Below are 16,110 nucleotides of genomic sequence, written 5' to 3'. Positions count from 1 at the left end.
ACTGAGTAGTATAAATTAAGGTTGTTCAAGAAGAGGTAAGAAGTATCATGAGAGAAGACAAAATGAGGAGAGGCCAACAGGAATGTTTTGTGCTACACATACTGCCTATGTGCAAAACGTGGCACAGAATCTGTTAGAGAAGAAATGGTCAGAAGAGGGCTAAAAATATTAATTTGGGGCTTTTAAAATATTTTTTCTGCATTTTTGCTTGACTCCTCCATCTACTGATAAATGCAAGTCTGATCTGTTTTTTTCATTAAAAATGTGCTGATCCATTATGGATCTAATTTATCAAATATATCAATATAAAACACTTCTAACTGGGTTGGGTTCAAATGTGTGGCAGACTATGAATTATTGCTAGGGCTTCGGTCTTTACATAAAACTTACACTACTTTGCATTGTAGTCTTCAAAAAGAAATCCTTTTCCAGAATAAATAACTAGATTAGTGTCAGAGACTTGTGATTAGGTTTATTTATGTCTTCATCATAAACAAAACTAGATTTCCATTTTAAAAGACTGTGATAGTGCATTGCAAATATGTGTCATTCTACAGTACACATGTTCCCTGATGATTTCATCTTTTACAATAATACCTTGCCCGACAGTGTATGGGCACTTGTATCCCAGAATTTAAGTTATAACTTGGCATTAGCTTTTTGTCTGGAGTCTGCTTTCTTAAAAGGCTTAATGCTAGGGGCTTGGCACTTGAAATTTTCTACTTATTGACTAGTGTTATTACTCAAGTTTGAGACACATACACTTGGATTTATAAATTATCTAACATGCTAACATCCTTTAAATCTGCCACAGAAACAGATTTGACTGGCTGCTAACCCAGTGCCTCCAGAACCTGAGTGCCGCCTATGTGCCTAAATCCTTGTGCCCACAGAGATTTGATCTGATGGAGAATTCACTCAGCTGTGTCATACTGCTTCAGCAGTTTTGGTTCGTATACCACAGTGGTTCTGGGCTATTGTTTTGGATTTATGTTGTCCCTTGGGAAGATGACTATGTGTGGATCTACTTGAATTGTAACCACTAAACTGTGCAGGTCTAACAGCAAGAGTACAAATTATGTTCAGTAAGGAAAAAAGCCCATTTTGTTAGAATGGAGAGCACAATCCTATGGTATCAGAAAATGTCTACAGTTTTTAGCTAAGAAGAATAAGGTGCCTGATCCCCTAAAATAAGAGGTAAACAAAGTCTGACAGACTCTGGTGCCTTACAAATCTTAACTGTGTAAAATGCTTGGATGGCAAGCAGAGTAACCCCAACTAAAAAGGATGTTTTACTAGTCTCTTAAACATAAAGGTAATTAGATGACATAATATAAGTTAGAGGGAAAGAGGAATGGAGGGAGAGAGGGGAAGGCAGAAGTAGGAAGAACTGATAACTCAGTTTCCTTTACTGTCACTGTGGCAGTACAGTCCTAGAAGTGGTAGCTGGAAGGGATCTCTGGGATCCACCCAGTCCAGCCTTCCACTTGAAGCAGGACTGTCACCTGTGGTATTGCAGGTCGGTCATGGCCTTGCTTAAACTGCCCTTGAAAGCCTTCAAGGATAGAGACTGGCCAGCCTTTCTGGGCAGTATGTTCCTGTATAGCACCAGCCATGCATAATCACATGCATCCAGTCACAACTCCAAGTACTCAGCTTGTGACTTTTCCTTCTGGTTTTGCCATTTGCTGCAATTAAGAAGAGTCCAGCTCAATAATCTTTGCCACTCCCCTTTGAACAGTTTTAGGTTGTTGTCTGATAGCCCGTTATTTTCCTCTCTGCTAGGCAAATGAAACCAAACTTACTCTAAATCACTTCACAAATTGTATGCTGTAGGCCATTTGCCATCTCATCAGCCCTCTGCATGCCCTTCTCCCGTTTCTTGATATCCTTTTTGGAATGGGGAACCCCAAACAGGACACTTTATCCCAGGTGTGGACTCACTATCACTAAATAAGGAGGGATAACAATCTCCATTCATCTGCTGTCCGTGCTCCCTTCCTAATGTAGCTCGGACAGTGCTTCACTTTATTCACAATGAAAACACCCTGTTGGCTCAAGTTCAGCTTAGTGTCCACTGTGACCCCACATTCTCTTCAGCTGCTGCTCTGGCAGCTTGCACTGGTGCCTGGCACTATTCAACTGCATGTGTTCCCTTTGCACTCGTCATCACATTTTGTAAGGTTTCTCTTGCCTCAGTTTTTAAGTTTCCCAAAGGCCTCTCAACTGGATCTCTACTGTTTGATTTGGAAATCACCCCTTCAAAGTTAGTATTGTCTGAAAATCTGCTGCAGGTGCATCCTATATAATTATTCCAGCTAAAATCAAGGTAATGAACAGTTCTGGTACCAGTATTGACCCTTGAGTGTTCTGCTTGTACTGGTCACCAACTAATCACCCCACTAATTTCTATTCTTCAAGCCCAGGATTCCATGCAGTTTTAACCCATCTTGAGTTCATTCATTCAGACCATACTCTTCAGCTTCAAGCACTTGCTTAATCCTCATTGCTTAAAAGGGTAGCTGTGCTGTAGATCTCACAGACCATTTAGCCTTCTGGAAATGCATACTGATAAAAACATAAAGTGCTATTTATCTTCCCAGCACTTTTCCTCTACTGTTGCTGTAGTGCTGATCACTCTCCTCCCTAAAGCTCTCATTAAACTGCCACCCTGCTTCCCATGAAGTCATAGTGCTGTAGTGATTGATGAGGAAGGTAAGGTCTAAAATAGGAGCTTGGCTGCTGCAGCACCAAGATACACAACAGAAAAAAAAAATTTTTAAAAATCCTTCTCCCAACCGCTGAACTTTTAACCAGTACAAAGTATCACCAAATGACCCGGCCAATTCTTCATTACACAAGTTACTGTTAAAAGGAAAGATAATTTATGGTATTTATAGATTTTGCCTCCTCTTTCTTCCATGAGCCTCTTTGGGTAACTGAAGAATTCTGTATATTTGCAAGGGCATGTTACATTGGTGCTGGGTAAAAAGGCAAAAGGAAAACAACCTAATATTATCATTTGGCATAGAGACTGCACAGTAGTACAGCTACCTTACGAAACCTTAAAGCTTGTGCTCTCTCTTCATTCTGGTAACTCCAGACTGCCAAACAGAAGTAATGCATATTTTCTTCTTTTCCCACTGCCTGTCTGCAGAGGATCCTTGGTATCTTTGGTGGATTCAACCACAAAACAACATTATCAAACAATATTCTGAGCAAGTATGAACATTTTCAGCAATTCCCCTGCCTACTCCCATGATAGTTGCAGAGTCTTACTCAAATGGGAAAGAATGAACTAATTTGCTATCTTCAAGTTCACTCAATACTGAGGATAGGCCATGGGAATGGAATTCAAAAGTAGAGGAAAAAGCAACGTTTTTATCATTGCTGGCATGGAGATTTCCTTTTGGAGAATAACTACTTGTCTTTTCTGTCTTCTCCCTTCTCTCTCTAAGAGAGAGCATTACAGCAGCTACAAAAGGTCCTGTTTAATTTCCTTAGATCCTTTAGGAGGACAGTGCAGAATGATAGAATGGTTTGTGTTGGAAGGGACCTTAGAGATCATGTAGTTTCAAACCCCCTCCTGTGGTTAGGAACACCATCCCCTAGACTGAATTGCTCAAAGCCCCGTCCAGCCTGGTCTTGAGCACTTCCAGGGGTGGTGCAACCACAGCCTCTCTGGGCAACCTCTGCCAATGCCTCATCACTCTCACAGGGAAAAATTTCTTTGCACCATTTAATCTAAGGCTACACTCTTTCAATTAAATTGTGTAAAAAACACACTGTATGCTGTGAGAAATGTGAAAGTTTCCTGGACTCTATTAAAAGAACCAAAGAACGTTTCTCAGCAGCTGGGGATGCTGCAGAGGTTAACAGTCCTGCCTCAGGGTGGAGAGGCTATTTTATCAGTGACTTGTCAAGATTCTTGTTAGAGGTTCTCCCAGCAAAACTGAGCATTGCCTCACATGAGAAGTGCAGCAATGAAGGGAGAAAGTGAGCAGGAGCAGGATACTGAGCTGCAGAAGTCTAAAGAGCTGGCAGGGTACATTGTATGGGTAGGAGTATGTGTGGTGGCTGCTGCTTCTGAACTGCTGCCATCTCCACACTTTTAAGCTCTTCAGAGGCAGCAGCAACAGCAAACCCACATGTCCATGTTATAGAAAAAGACGTCCACAGGAAAATGTGTACTCTCCAACTCATTATAGTTATTTCCCTAATTCAGAAAGTCACAGCACAGGAGGAATGACACTTGCTAGCAAAACAAAAGAAGAGGTGATGAAACAGTCCCTTTTTGCGGTGTTATTTAACTTCAGCGTTCTACGTTAGCAATCAAAGTTGTAAATTGAGAAGGAAGATAAACTATCTTATCAGGAAAAATCCCATGAGTCCTAAGTGCAACTGTAACACTAACATGTTTTGCACATGGTGATATCTGGCTTTTCTGGTTTAAAACGTGTGAGTATAAGGGTGTGGTTGCAGCTGGCTGAACATCTGAAGTACCGCGTCAGGAGAGAGAACTTGGGGCCTCCAACGTGACTCACGCTGGCACTGCAGTCACTTCCCCCAGGTCAGACCTGGGCATGTAAGAGATCTCACAGCATGCAGTGCTTGGTGCTTGGTTGTGGGCTGCACCTGTTGCAAATATACCAAATTAACTGCAAATTCCTGCAAGGTCAAATTAGCACTGAACTAGTTAATATAAATGCAAGTATTTATTTCAGTGGCACCAAGGCTATGTCTAATTTTATTGCATTCAAATCACAAATCTGTGTGGAGTATCTTTCTAAATTTTTGCTCTTTAAATGTTTTATTCCAGTGGGTATGAAGTGAAGGTTTTGCATGTGTCTAGTTCAAACCAATAAAATTTGGTTGGTTGTAAATTATGTATAAAGTTTAAAACATATACGTATCTTTGTTCTGTAGTTTTCTTCATGCTTATCTTGACAGACATTTTGGTCAAAAGAATCTTCTGATCTCTAAACATTTTGAGAATATAATATAAAACAGCATTTGTGCTTGTAAACATTGAGTTTTTCTGAGATTGATTTGAACTGGTGATTTTCCTTTCTGTTTCCCTTTTTATTTGCTGTAGCACCGCTGCCAAAGTATTACGTTCTTTATAAACAGTTTTTGAAATATCAAAACTTTCATGAAATCCCAAAAACATTTTATAACTTGATTTGGGTAAAGTCCCAAAGCAACATATTTTCAGAAAAGGTATTTTTTAAACACCAGAACAGCAATGGTGTTAGGATTCATGAGAGCAGGTAAACAATGATTAGAGACAGAAGGAGACACATACACTGTCCTCCACTGAATTGAGAGCTGTAAATAATTCAGCCAAGTTACAGCAGGTGACTTCCTCAGCTCACAGCTAAACCGCAGTGTGCCATTAGTGGCTCATATCTCATAAGGTCATCTGCAGCAGTACCTGAACCAGGGACTTTCACATTGTGTGAAGCTGCCAGGGTGTGCTCAGTGTTCTGCTGCTGTCGTGCTCTCCACAGCTGCATGGGCTGCTTTGGAGAGCTGAAGTGTGACTGATCTCCATTAGGCCCAAAAACCCCAGAGGTCCTGCAACGGAGATCCCTGTGACAGCTCAGCCAGAACTGTTTGTACAAAAGCTGCCATTATGTGTCTAAGATAGAGCCATTCCTTCCTTCTCAGTAAGTGTTCCAATATCATTTGCTTGTTTCACTGGAGTTTTTCCTATCTCTGCATAGCGCTCATACTGTCAATAACTACAGTTTTCTCTAAACAGACATAGAAAAAATGAATGTATTATTACACTGCCTCCAGTTTCTTAGAAAACTTAAATAAACGTAAACAGGACTGCAGAATAGAAATATATTTAATGGGATTTTTTATTTGTGAGCATTTTATAAACTTCAGAATTAAATTCAAACATTGTATTAAGGCCTGGTTTGTGTTTCCTTGTTAAGTTTTTGTTCTTGAACCATAAAGAGAGGGCTTCCTTTGAAATCTATATGAGCACAAACCGAACAGTTGTTACCATGTGCTTAGTTTGTCCATGTCACAGTATATAAAGAAATATTTACAACTTTTCAAGGTCACTTAAACTTCCAGTGCTAGATTACTGCTTTGACAATTGACATATTAACCCCTCCCAGCCTTCTCTACTCTTTCTGCAGTGGGTTTTAATTAAAGTAACATTTCAGCTTTTGATTATGTGCCATCCATATCTGTCCTTTAGGTAGTGGGCATCCTGTGCCCACTGTCCAAATGACCTTACAAATGCATCAGGAATTTGGTCCTGCTCAGTACTCTGAGCTAGAGCAAGTGTCTCATGTTTCTGTGGGCTGGGGAAGTTCCCACACTGAGGCAGTTCTGTGGGCACACAGACACCAGTTCTTGTTTTCTTACCTACCACAAACTGCAAACTAGCAGAACCGCGAGTCCAGAGGACTGAAAGGGACAGATATTTGTGTGGATATCATGACTGGATCATCAGGTTATTTAGGTGAAATGGAAACACTGACACTCTGAACAGTTACTGTCAAATTGTATTTGGGGAGGTGAGACTTCTCTGAGCTTCTGAGGTGGAGAGTGACCTGTTGGGTGGAAGAAATCGTGCTCTGATTTCTAAGGAAGCAGTGAAAACAATGCTATACCTGCAGGAGTATTCCATATCCCATACAGAATGGAAAGTACAATATAGGTTTGGGGTTTTTTGTTATCAAATTAGTAACTGTTACAATTTCTGTTACTTTTGCTATTTATTTTGGATGTTTTAATAAATATGTTAACATCTATGTCTAAAGAAATCAACTTGGTGTAGTATTGATTCCAGAAAGTAACCTAGCAGCAATGAAATTTTAGATTTCAGGTCTTTAGTATTTTAGGAGTTACTTTGTATTTGATAAGATGATGAACTGCATTCCTGGGGTTTTTTTCCCCAAAACTTGACATCATTGCTTTAAATGGTGCCGAATGAAATTGTTTGCAGAATCTGCCCAGCAACAAGAGCCGCTCTCTCTCCCTCTAGCGGAGAATAATAAAATAATTTTCTTTCTGTTTTTCCATATGTAAACCGCCAAATAATGCTGTCAGAGCTTGAAAGCTTTTCTGAACAAAAATATACAGTAATTTAGGTTTCATGTATAACATAAATATTACATGAATAGCATTTTAATATATGTTTTCATATTAATACTTTTCTGCAAGTGCACTGTTTTAAAAATTATTTTATGTATTGTAAAATATTTATGTGTGTAAATATTTACATATATCTATGCACTTTTAAAAACAACAATAAAGCAGTAAAGATTATAAATAGCTCAATCTCAGAAGTACAATACAACATGCTTATGAGCATACAGGAGCAGCTTACTTCTTGGTATTTTCCAGACTGATCCTCAGTTTAAAAAACATATACCTAAATTATAAACCTTTTTTTTTTCAATCCAAATGTTTTCAGCATTTGTGGTGTTCACCTTAAAAGAAGAAGGAGGGTGCCACAATACTTGGATGGGATGTGTATCCTCTTTTTCATAACTAGATGCTACAATCTACTGCTTTGTTTCAGTCTCCTAAAAAACAAATTTTCAAAGAACAGCATAAATATCTTCCAAATATTTTGTATTCATTGCAAGTACAAACTTCTTATGCAAGTAAAGATTTACATGACTAAATCCATAACTAGGATGCTAGAAAACACTTCTTATGTATTACTGATAAAATAAGATGTGCCTATAATTATTCTACTTCTAGTTTCCAAAGTGTACCAAGACCATTGTTTCTTGGCTAGATTCCTGTTGCTGTTTTCAGGGGAAAGTTTGATTTCTAACTCTGCTGCTGAGCTTCTTTTTAGCATATTTTTCTATTTTGTGTTTTTGTTATCTCGCTTTCTCTATTAGTACTTTTCTTTCCTTTCATTGTTGCCATATAAAACTTCACACAGGTAGGTGGGGGAGCTGTCAGCTCAAGGGAATCTGAAAGATTCACATGTAGGTAACTTCAGAGTCTTCATCTTTCGGGGAGAGGCGCTTTCCTATCTGCAAGTCGCTGTCTTGCACTGCATGTCACTGGGAGCATTCCAGCTCCATTTCATTTGAGTTTGTGTATTTGTTGTTCCTACCAAGTCACTAAGGGGTAAAAAGCTACTTGAGAAGAAGTGTTGGATGACAGTTCTGTCTGGGTTGCCACCATCTGACTCAAATACCAGCAGAAAGTAGGTCCCATAGAAAAGAGGGAGAGCTTTTATTTTCTTGTATGAGGGAGTGACTCCAAGACTTGTGGTGTAATGACTCACTCGAGTTGTAATTGCTTTAAGTAGCACAGAAACTTAGAGAGGGGGATGGAACAGTGTGCATGCAGAGAGATGACACAGGAGAGGTGGCAGAGATGTCACTGTGGACTCCTATCCGTAGCCGTAGTTCTCCCCCAGCATGAGAGGAGCCAGAGGGATGTATGGGATCTCTTGTGCGTCTGTGGCTGCTGCAGCAGCTCTGCACTTCCATCCGGATAGAAACGGGCTGATGAAAATGCATTCCAGATTCTGGAATCTGACAAACTATTTCCGGCTCAGTTTGTGTTGTTTTAGGGAGAGTAACGAAGAACAAAAAGCAGAGGAGCAAAGTGCGAACGGGACATTTGTTCAGTAATTGTTTTTATTATCAAATGGAGAGAGAGAAGTAAGAGATTGCTGGACAGGATAACATCGTCTTGTCCTCCCACACAGCAGCCTGTAGATGTTGTTTTCCCAAATGCTTATTGCTTTCCTTTCAGTGCAATAAGAATGCAATAAACATTGTTATTTGAGGGAGAGCGAGGGTGTGGGCTCCCAGGCGTTCATTCGAGCCAGCTGTTCCCTTCGCCCTGGTTCCCAAATGGACTCGAGCTCCAGCGGCTGGTGCTGCCGGTGGCCCTGGCAGACTTTGGAAGTGCTGCTCCTGCTGTTGCGGTGGCTGCAATGGAAAAAGCAAACTAGTCAATGTTCTTTAACCTAATCATCTGGTCACCTGTGGAGTTGCTTTAATAGGGAATGCAAATATTACTTTAATACAACTTTATTATATATTAAGGAAATGATTGTTAACCTCTACAAACATCGTTTTAGAAGCACTTTTTGTTTGTAATCTGAAATGTCAACGTGCTCCTGACACTGGGATGATGATGATTTCTGCTAACCAGCTGCACTGTTTTTTAGGTTAGATACTACAGACCCTCTTCTCAAGGTTTTATTCCAAAAGGGAAGGTTTATTCAGCTCATACTATTACTAGCCTGACTTTTCTGCCCTTTGTATTTTCAATATATTTCTTAACAGAACTGCATTGCGGCTCTAATGAGGAGCAATCATTAGTTTTAATAAGGCTTCTTGCAAGCGGCAGTGACCACAAGGTTTTACTGTCCCTAAAAATCACAAGTTTTATTATTCCAGTGCCTCCGGCAGTCCCTTTCCCCGTCATCCCGGTGTGAGACCGGTGCTCCCAGCGGGGCCGCTGCGGGACCATTGCGAGACCGCTGCGGGGCCGCTGTGGGAGCATTGCGGGGCCGCTGCGGGACCATTGCGGGGCCGCTGCGGGGACGCTGTGGGACCATTGCGGGGCCGCTGTGGGACCATTGCGGGGCCGCTGCGGGGCCGGCGTTCCCCGCCATCCCGCGCTGGGGCCGGGGCTCCCTCAGGGCGCGGGGGCAGCGCGGCCGCCATGGCGGGCCTGGCCCGCCAGGGGGCGCCGCGGCGCAGCGGCCGGGCCGCCTCAGGCGGGGCCGCTCCGGGAGCGGCGCGGCTCAGGGCCCGGGCCGGGCCGGGCGGGAGCTGCAGCCCGGAGCAGCCTCGGCCGCGGTGCGAGCCCGCCAGGAGCAGCAGCTCCGCAGGGCACGCCAGTGCTGATGTGATGTGACACACACCGGGCAGGCGCTCCCGGCGGTGCGGGGCGGCAGTGACGCCGGCAACACCAGCGCCGTGGCAGCGGGTCACGCTAGGGTCATACACCTTATGGGTTCTGAAAGTTTAATTATTTGGCAAGTATACATTGGTTTTTTTAAAATATTTTAATGTACTTTATACTAAGATCCATCTGAAAATATTGCTACTAAAGATGTAGCAAATTAGATTAAAATATTTTTAAATCTATATTAATATCTCTCATGCTATTGCCAATTTATTGAGTCTTGATGGGTTATTTAAGTAAGCCCACAATAATGGGGGCTTTTTGTTCAACACATAATTAGTCTATATCCTTGAAATTCAATAAAACTTTGCTGCACTAAATAGCGGCTGTTAATGCTTTCTGAGTATCTTTAATATGTACGATTCACAGTACTTGCAAATCATTAAAACATGACATTGTTTCACAAACAATGCCACGTTCGTCACAGAGGAGCCAAAAAATACTGGGAGCAGAGTGCTGAGAAGACAGGAAATAATGAGCTCGTCCTCTGACCCCATTTTGATGCCTCTTTGACCCAAAAAGCGAGTAGTGCTTGATAGGCAGGCATGGCTGATCACCAGGGCCTCTAAGGAGGTTAGAAATTGCATGCAGGAAACCTTAGAATCTCTGTTTTCACATCAGGCTCAGAAAGCTATCCATGGTTTTGATATTTACTGAAATACACCTGACATCTGTTAGAAAGGAGGGATCCTAGCTGTCAGCTGCACTATTCTGAGACTAGAGAATACTGTACAGCAAGTACATACAAAGTCTGACCTCTGTGTCAAATTACCCTGATCTTTCTCCCTGCAGCTCTTCTGGAGAGGTGGGGAAGCTTCTGGGTCTCACCACTGACCTTATCCTCACCTTTTAAGAAAAAATGTTGTGGACTAACTAGGACCACTACTAAAGGACGATGTCTTAATTTTCTGGAGTTACAACAGCCTTACAGAATCAAATTTAATCTTACTCTGCCAATAGCCAACTGCAAACCCTGATTACCTTTTGCGGGGTTAGCATCAAGGCCCTTGGCCTGATTCTGCCAGAGCTCCAGGCAGTTTTAGATAACTGCTCTCACAATATCATTTGTCAGACCAAGGTTTTGGCTTACACAAGATCAGAAGGAAAAACAGTTATCAAATGCATTGCTGAGTCGTGGTTCCAATGGGAGAATGCAGGGAAATACAACTGTTACTAAATCTTTCAAATGTTACATTAAGTCATTTCATCCTCAGTGCTCTTCACAATTACTAAAGTTAATTTATAAACAGAAGGAAAAAACATTGTCCCCATTAGTAAAAAATGGTTTTTGAAATGCTTTACTTATAGCAAGTAATTAAATAAATTGGAAAGAAGCCTGTATTCTGTAAATGTGTACACTGACCATGAAAAGTGCCAGTGTGTATATATAAAGTCTCATGAAAGAGAGAGGTTTCAGTATTGCCCAGGACCAAGGTCATACCAAGTTAGCACAGGACACTGATCCTGCAGTGTTAGACAAGTATGTGCTGAGGCAGTGAGCAGGACTTTTCACAGCACAGGGAGTTTGGGACGTGCAGTAATTTGGGACATCTGGGGCCAAAACTATACGGGGCATTTTTCTAGGCCTTTTTTCCTTATGTTTAGAGAGCTAGATTTGCATTTAAAATTGCTGCCTATTTCAAGTTTCTTGGTTTTAATATGTTAGAGGTCTTATGTCCATCTGCTTTGATCTTTTTGAATTTCTGGCCTCTTTCAGATGATTTCAAATTTAACACCTAAGAACTGAGATGCTAATGACTTCTATGCAGTGTGTTGTATTGTTAAATGTATCTTGATTTGTGTGTTTCTTATGTAGGTAATAATTTGGCTTACAGGTAGCTGGAGCAGCCTGCAGCTGCTCCCCTGAAATCTGTGGGAGTCTTTTAGCTTTGACGGCAGCATGAGCTGGCTCTAACCTAGAGGCCATGCAGCTGGCTTTTACCATACTTAGCTGGGTATGAAATCATTGTATTAGTCAGAACAATGAGGAGGCAGCAGCAAAGCTGAAATTGAAGCTTCAAGGATCTGACTCATTCCGTTTCTGGCGCAAAGAGGTGCAAATTGCACTTCCTGAATTTGCTGCACACCTACCAAACCCCAATTACTGCACACCCCAAACGGGCTGTGCTGTGAAAAGCCCTGCTCACTGCCTCAGCACAGAGCCATCAACTGATTAGCTGTTGGCAGCTGCTGTTTGTAGGATGTTAGCTGAAAGTTATCTGTGTGTTGCTGCAACTCTCTTTACCAGCCCTGCAGTCCTAGCTCACTGTCACCCAGAGAGCCCGGTTTGCTGCAATGGTACCCTGAGAATCTTCAGCTGGACAACAACATGACAGAGCAGGGCCCTCATCCTCTGCTGGTCATAAGGAGCATATTGTCTACTTGGTTTTTTCCATCAGAACTAGCAAGAATATAGCTCCTCAGATGTGTTCTATATATGTGTTCTAGGGAACTAGAATAATTTTATCACCCTAGTTCATAATATTATATAAAAAAAAACAAAACCCAAACAAAAAAACCCACATAAACCAAAGCTGCAAGCCCACTGTGGTCTTGCAGAAAGCATGTTGCAGCCCCTTTTAAGTCACAAACCCTGTCTGAGAATTATCAAATGCAGTGGGTTGTAGCTATGTCAGTCTGATTCAGCAGGTAATTGTGCATGGAGACAGCCACAAGGTACACTCAGCATGAAGAGCCAGCCAAAGGAATTCTGCCTGCTGATCTTTGATGGTTGGAGCAAAGGAGGAGCTTTCTAGGACAAGTCAGAGAAGATGGGAGGCATGTTTTTCCCGGTGCCTGGGTCATTATACAGAATGTACTGGTGCAGACACCCCTGGTTGCTGCTGTTTTCTATCCAGGGTAGCAGCTTGCAGATACTCATTTAGGACTGTTATTGACAGCTAGTTTGGGGGAAAGGCTGTTGCCATTCTAAGGCTTGGGACCAAAATTTGCATGAAAAATGTATGTGCACAACGTCTTAGGCTATTAACAGGTATTCTCTTATCACAGCAAATTAATTAGGAGAACTACATTCTAAGTAAGGGGAGCTGGGATTTGTTACTTTTTCTGTTTCTGTAAAATTTTAGTCCACAGTAAATCTGTGGTAGCTGTGAGGTTATAGTATTTGTTACAGTATTTATATCTCTTGCTATTACTTTTTGAGTCTTTGATGGCATAAAAAACTGTAAATGCCTCTAGAAGGACTCACATTCTAACTATGTAATGACATTGTAGACATTTTGGTTTCCAAGTAACTTCTCTAATTTTGCTTCTCTTTAATTTCTCTTGCTTCTTCTTTTTCAATGAGCAATGTTTTAGCAACACAGAGAAGGAAACATGCAAAAAGTACTCCAATTTGAACAAAGACAAAATACAAGGTAAGTTAACTTTCTTTGAAGATACAATCAAATTACATCATATTCCTTTAATTATCAGAGTTTGATAGGCATGAGTGTACTGCTGAATTTGATGTTTTATCTGTTTTTTAAAATTTGTCTTTTCCAAATAAAAGTCTGGGTATTCTCTACATGAAACTCTTATCAGTAAAAGGATGAATTTAAGACTACAGTTTGTGTTACACTCAAAGAATAAAATTATACCCAGTAGCTAAACATCAAAAGAGTAGGGATACATCAGATTATTCTTCTCAGTAGTAAGAAAAACTGTTTCTGGAAAATATACTTTTATATTTAAAGTCAGCAAGATATATTTGAAAATTATTCTTGATATTATTCAGTGAGTCTGCACCCTAAGATTTGAGTCATATATGTCTTTAAATATTGCCTCAGTAGGTTCAAACGTATCAAATTTTCCTACTTCTGAATTATTTTTAGTTCATCATTCTTGTCCTTTAAGTTCACCATGTTCCTATACTCTTTTTGTATTGTGAAACTTCTCCAAATGATATTTCTTAAATTTGGGAATAGATTATTGGTACAAAATCGAAATACTTTTGAATTTGTGCTATCTTCTTAACATTTTACCTATAGTTAACAACATTCTTTCTCATGAGTCTGAATAAAACTGCAGGAGATTAGAAAGCATTCAGCATCAATTCCCACACTGCCATCTTAAACCAGTCCTGTCCAATTGAAACCAGCAGTACCCTTTGGCTTCAGTGGAAGACAGCCCATTATTTTAACTAGAATTACACATAATTTTCTGTCATCATGTGGATATGTTTCACAGTCAGCTCTGTGGTATTACAGACAGTTTAGAAATACCTTTTCTGAACATCAGTCTGACCTGTTAGCAAGTGATGCCTTCCTAGCATCTCATACTTTAATCCACATTTTTCCTTGTTTGAAGTCTCTCTCATACCAGGATTACAGTTAGAAGCAGGCCAGAATCAGAGCAGCAGGCTGCTCATGCAGTGTTATTTGGGATGAAATTCAGTTTCCTAAATGGAGGCTTCCAGTGCCTTTTAAAACGCCCTGAGTTACCCAAGACATCCATATGGGGCAGTTGGATGTGATGGGGCTGTCAGAATAAGAAGACCCCCATTCCTCTGGAGCACAGAGGGGTTGAAGTGTGTGACCCCTTGGAGCTGCCATGTTTTAGGCACTGCCAGCAGACAGTGCAGAGTCAGTGCTGTCACAGCTACCACCTGCTGAAGGGGCAGCTCCTTCTCATGTCACACAGCAGCAGCCCTGGCTGCAGCATGGGCCAGCCAGGCTCCTGAGACAGGGACACTTCAGGACACAGCCTGGGCAGCTGGTGAGCACGAGGTCCTGGGTGCCAGGTTGAGCTGCCCCTCTTGAGCAGGGAGAGGTTACTTCTGCTGGGTGTATATTCTTTTTGATTTACATTACCAGACCACTTCAGCCACTAAATATTTAAGTATTAAAAATCCTTTTGTTTCCACAGCGATGAAATATTGCTTTCAGATTATTAAATATTTCTATATATATTTAGTCAAAATTAGTTTGGAGTTTTGAAAATCAATGAATGTAGCAATGATAGAAGATAGCATAAGACACATCAGTGTGGCAATCTGATTTTGATTTCTTTTAAACATCTCCTAATTTATTTATCAATATATTATCATTGTCATCTCCATGGGCAGTGCCTGAAATAATACAACTGATATATTGTGGGTTTATTGTTTTGGGTAAATGCTAAAATGAAATAATTTTACTTCCATGTAGTCTAAATAAAAACTCCAAATGAAGTCTGTGATGCTTTTTAAATGAAGCTTTAGCTCCATGTAGAAACATTGCTGATATAAAAACAGGCTTCACTTCCTATCAAACTCAGTGTTAACATTCTTTTTAGGCTTTTGTAATACTGAAAAATCTGCAAGATGAAGACTTCCATGTGTTGTGGGTAACGACTTGAGTGAACAGGCCTCATGACACTGCTATAAGAACTGTAAAAATTCATACATTGAAATTTTACCACATGCCTTGCAGACTGAGCTTAATCAGCATACAGATCTAAACTGCAGAGAAGACCCTTTAGCCACTGTTATCTTTTGCCCATACATAGGAAATGACCAACTGATAGATGAATGACTAAGCAAAGCTGTCCTTATTTATGCACATACAAAATTGAGTTTCTAGAGACCCTGACAACCACAGGACTCAGTGATTTCATTCTACAATGTCTATTCTGAGAATTCTAACAAAAACAATAGCAGTTTTCTGCTTATTTAATGCATCCTTTCAATGTGTTCATCATTCCGCACAGTAAATGGAAGACTGAGTGCCTGCCATGCAAATATATATATATATATATATATATATATATATATATGTACACACACATATATCAAAGTAGGTGAAGTAGCTAAATGTGCCATTTGCTAAACAGATTACAGTAGGAGATCAGAAAGCTGATTCATGACAATGCAGTGCACTTTAAAAATAGCTCCAGACACCAGTATTGCCACTGCTGAACTGCAGCTCAGTGACTGCACTGTACAAACAGAAGCTGGCCTGTGTGGAGCACTTTGAAGCTTTGGAGCTGTAGCTCTGAAGTGATGTGTTAGTGCTAACAAGTTGACAGGAAGTGGTGATTCAGCCCCTTGGAGGGAAGCTGCAGTCACTGGCCCCTTTTGCTTAAACAAAAGAAAAATACGAATATTTCTCTTTTTATGTAAAACTTGTTCACATGCAGTATCTGTCCCTGACACTTTCATCAAAATAAACTTCATATACTCTATTTTTCCACAGACTTTTTGCAGTCCATGCA

At 40.7% G+C, this 16,110-nt stretch overlaps 1 protein-coding gene across 2 annotated transcripts in view; it reads left to right on the top strand.

Moving 5' to 3' along the window:
- Positions 1 to 9,951: 9,951 nt before the first annotated feature.
- The window catches only part of ZBTB38 (zinc finger and BTB domain containing 38), a 47,902-nt gene continuing 41,743 nt past the window's right edge, over positions 9,952 to 16,110 (top strand). For both annotated transcript variants that reach the window (XR_010346320.1, XR_010346321.1), the window contains exon 1: positions 9,952 to 13,295. The gene's annotated coding sequence lies outside the window, so the exon portion shown is untranslated. The remainder of the gene's footprint in view (positions 13,296 to 16,110) is intronic.

This window comes from Passer domesticus, chromosome 11, assembly GCF_036417665.1.
Source record: "Passer domesticus isolate bPasDom1 chromosome 11, bPasDom1.hap1, whole genome shotgun sequence".
Lineage (NCBI taxonomy): Eukaryota > Metazoa > Chordata > Aves > Passeriformes > Passeridae > Passer > Passer domesticus.
Note: the sequence above shows the minus strand (reverse complement) of the source record. Positions and strands in the feature narration are given on the sequence as shown.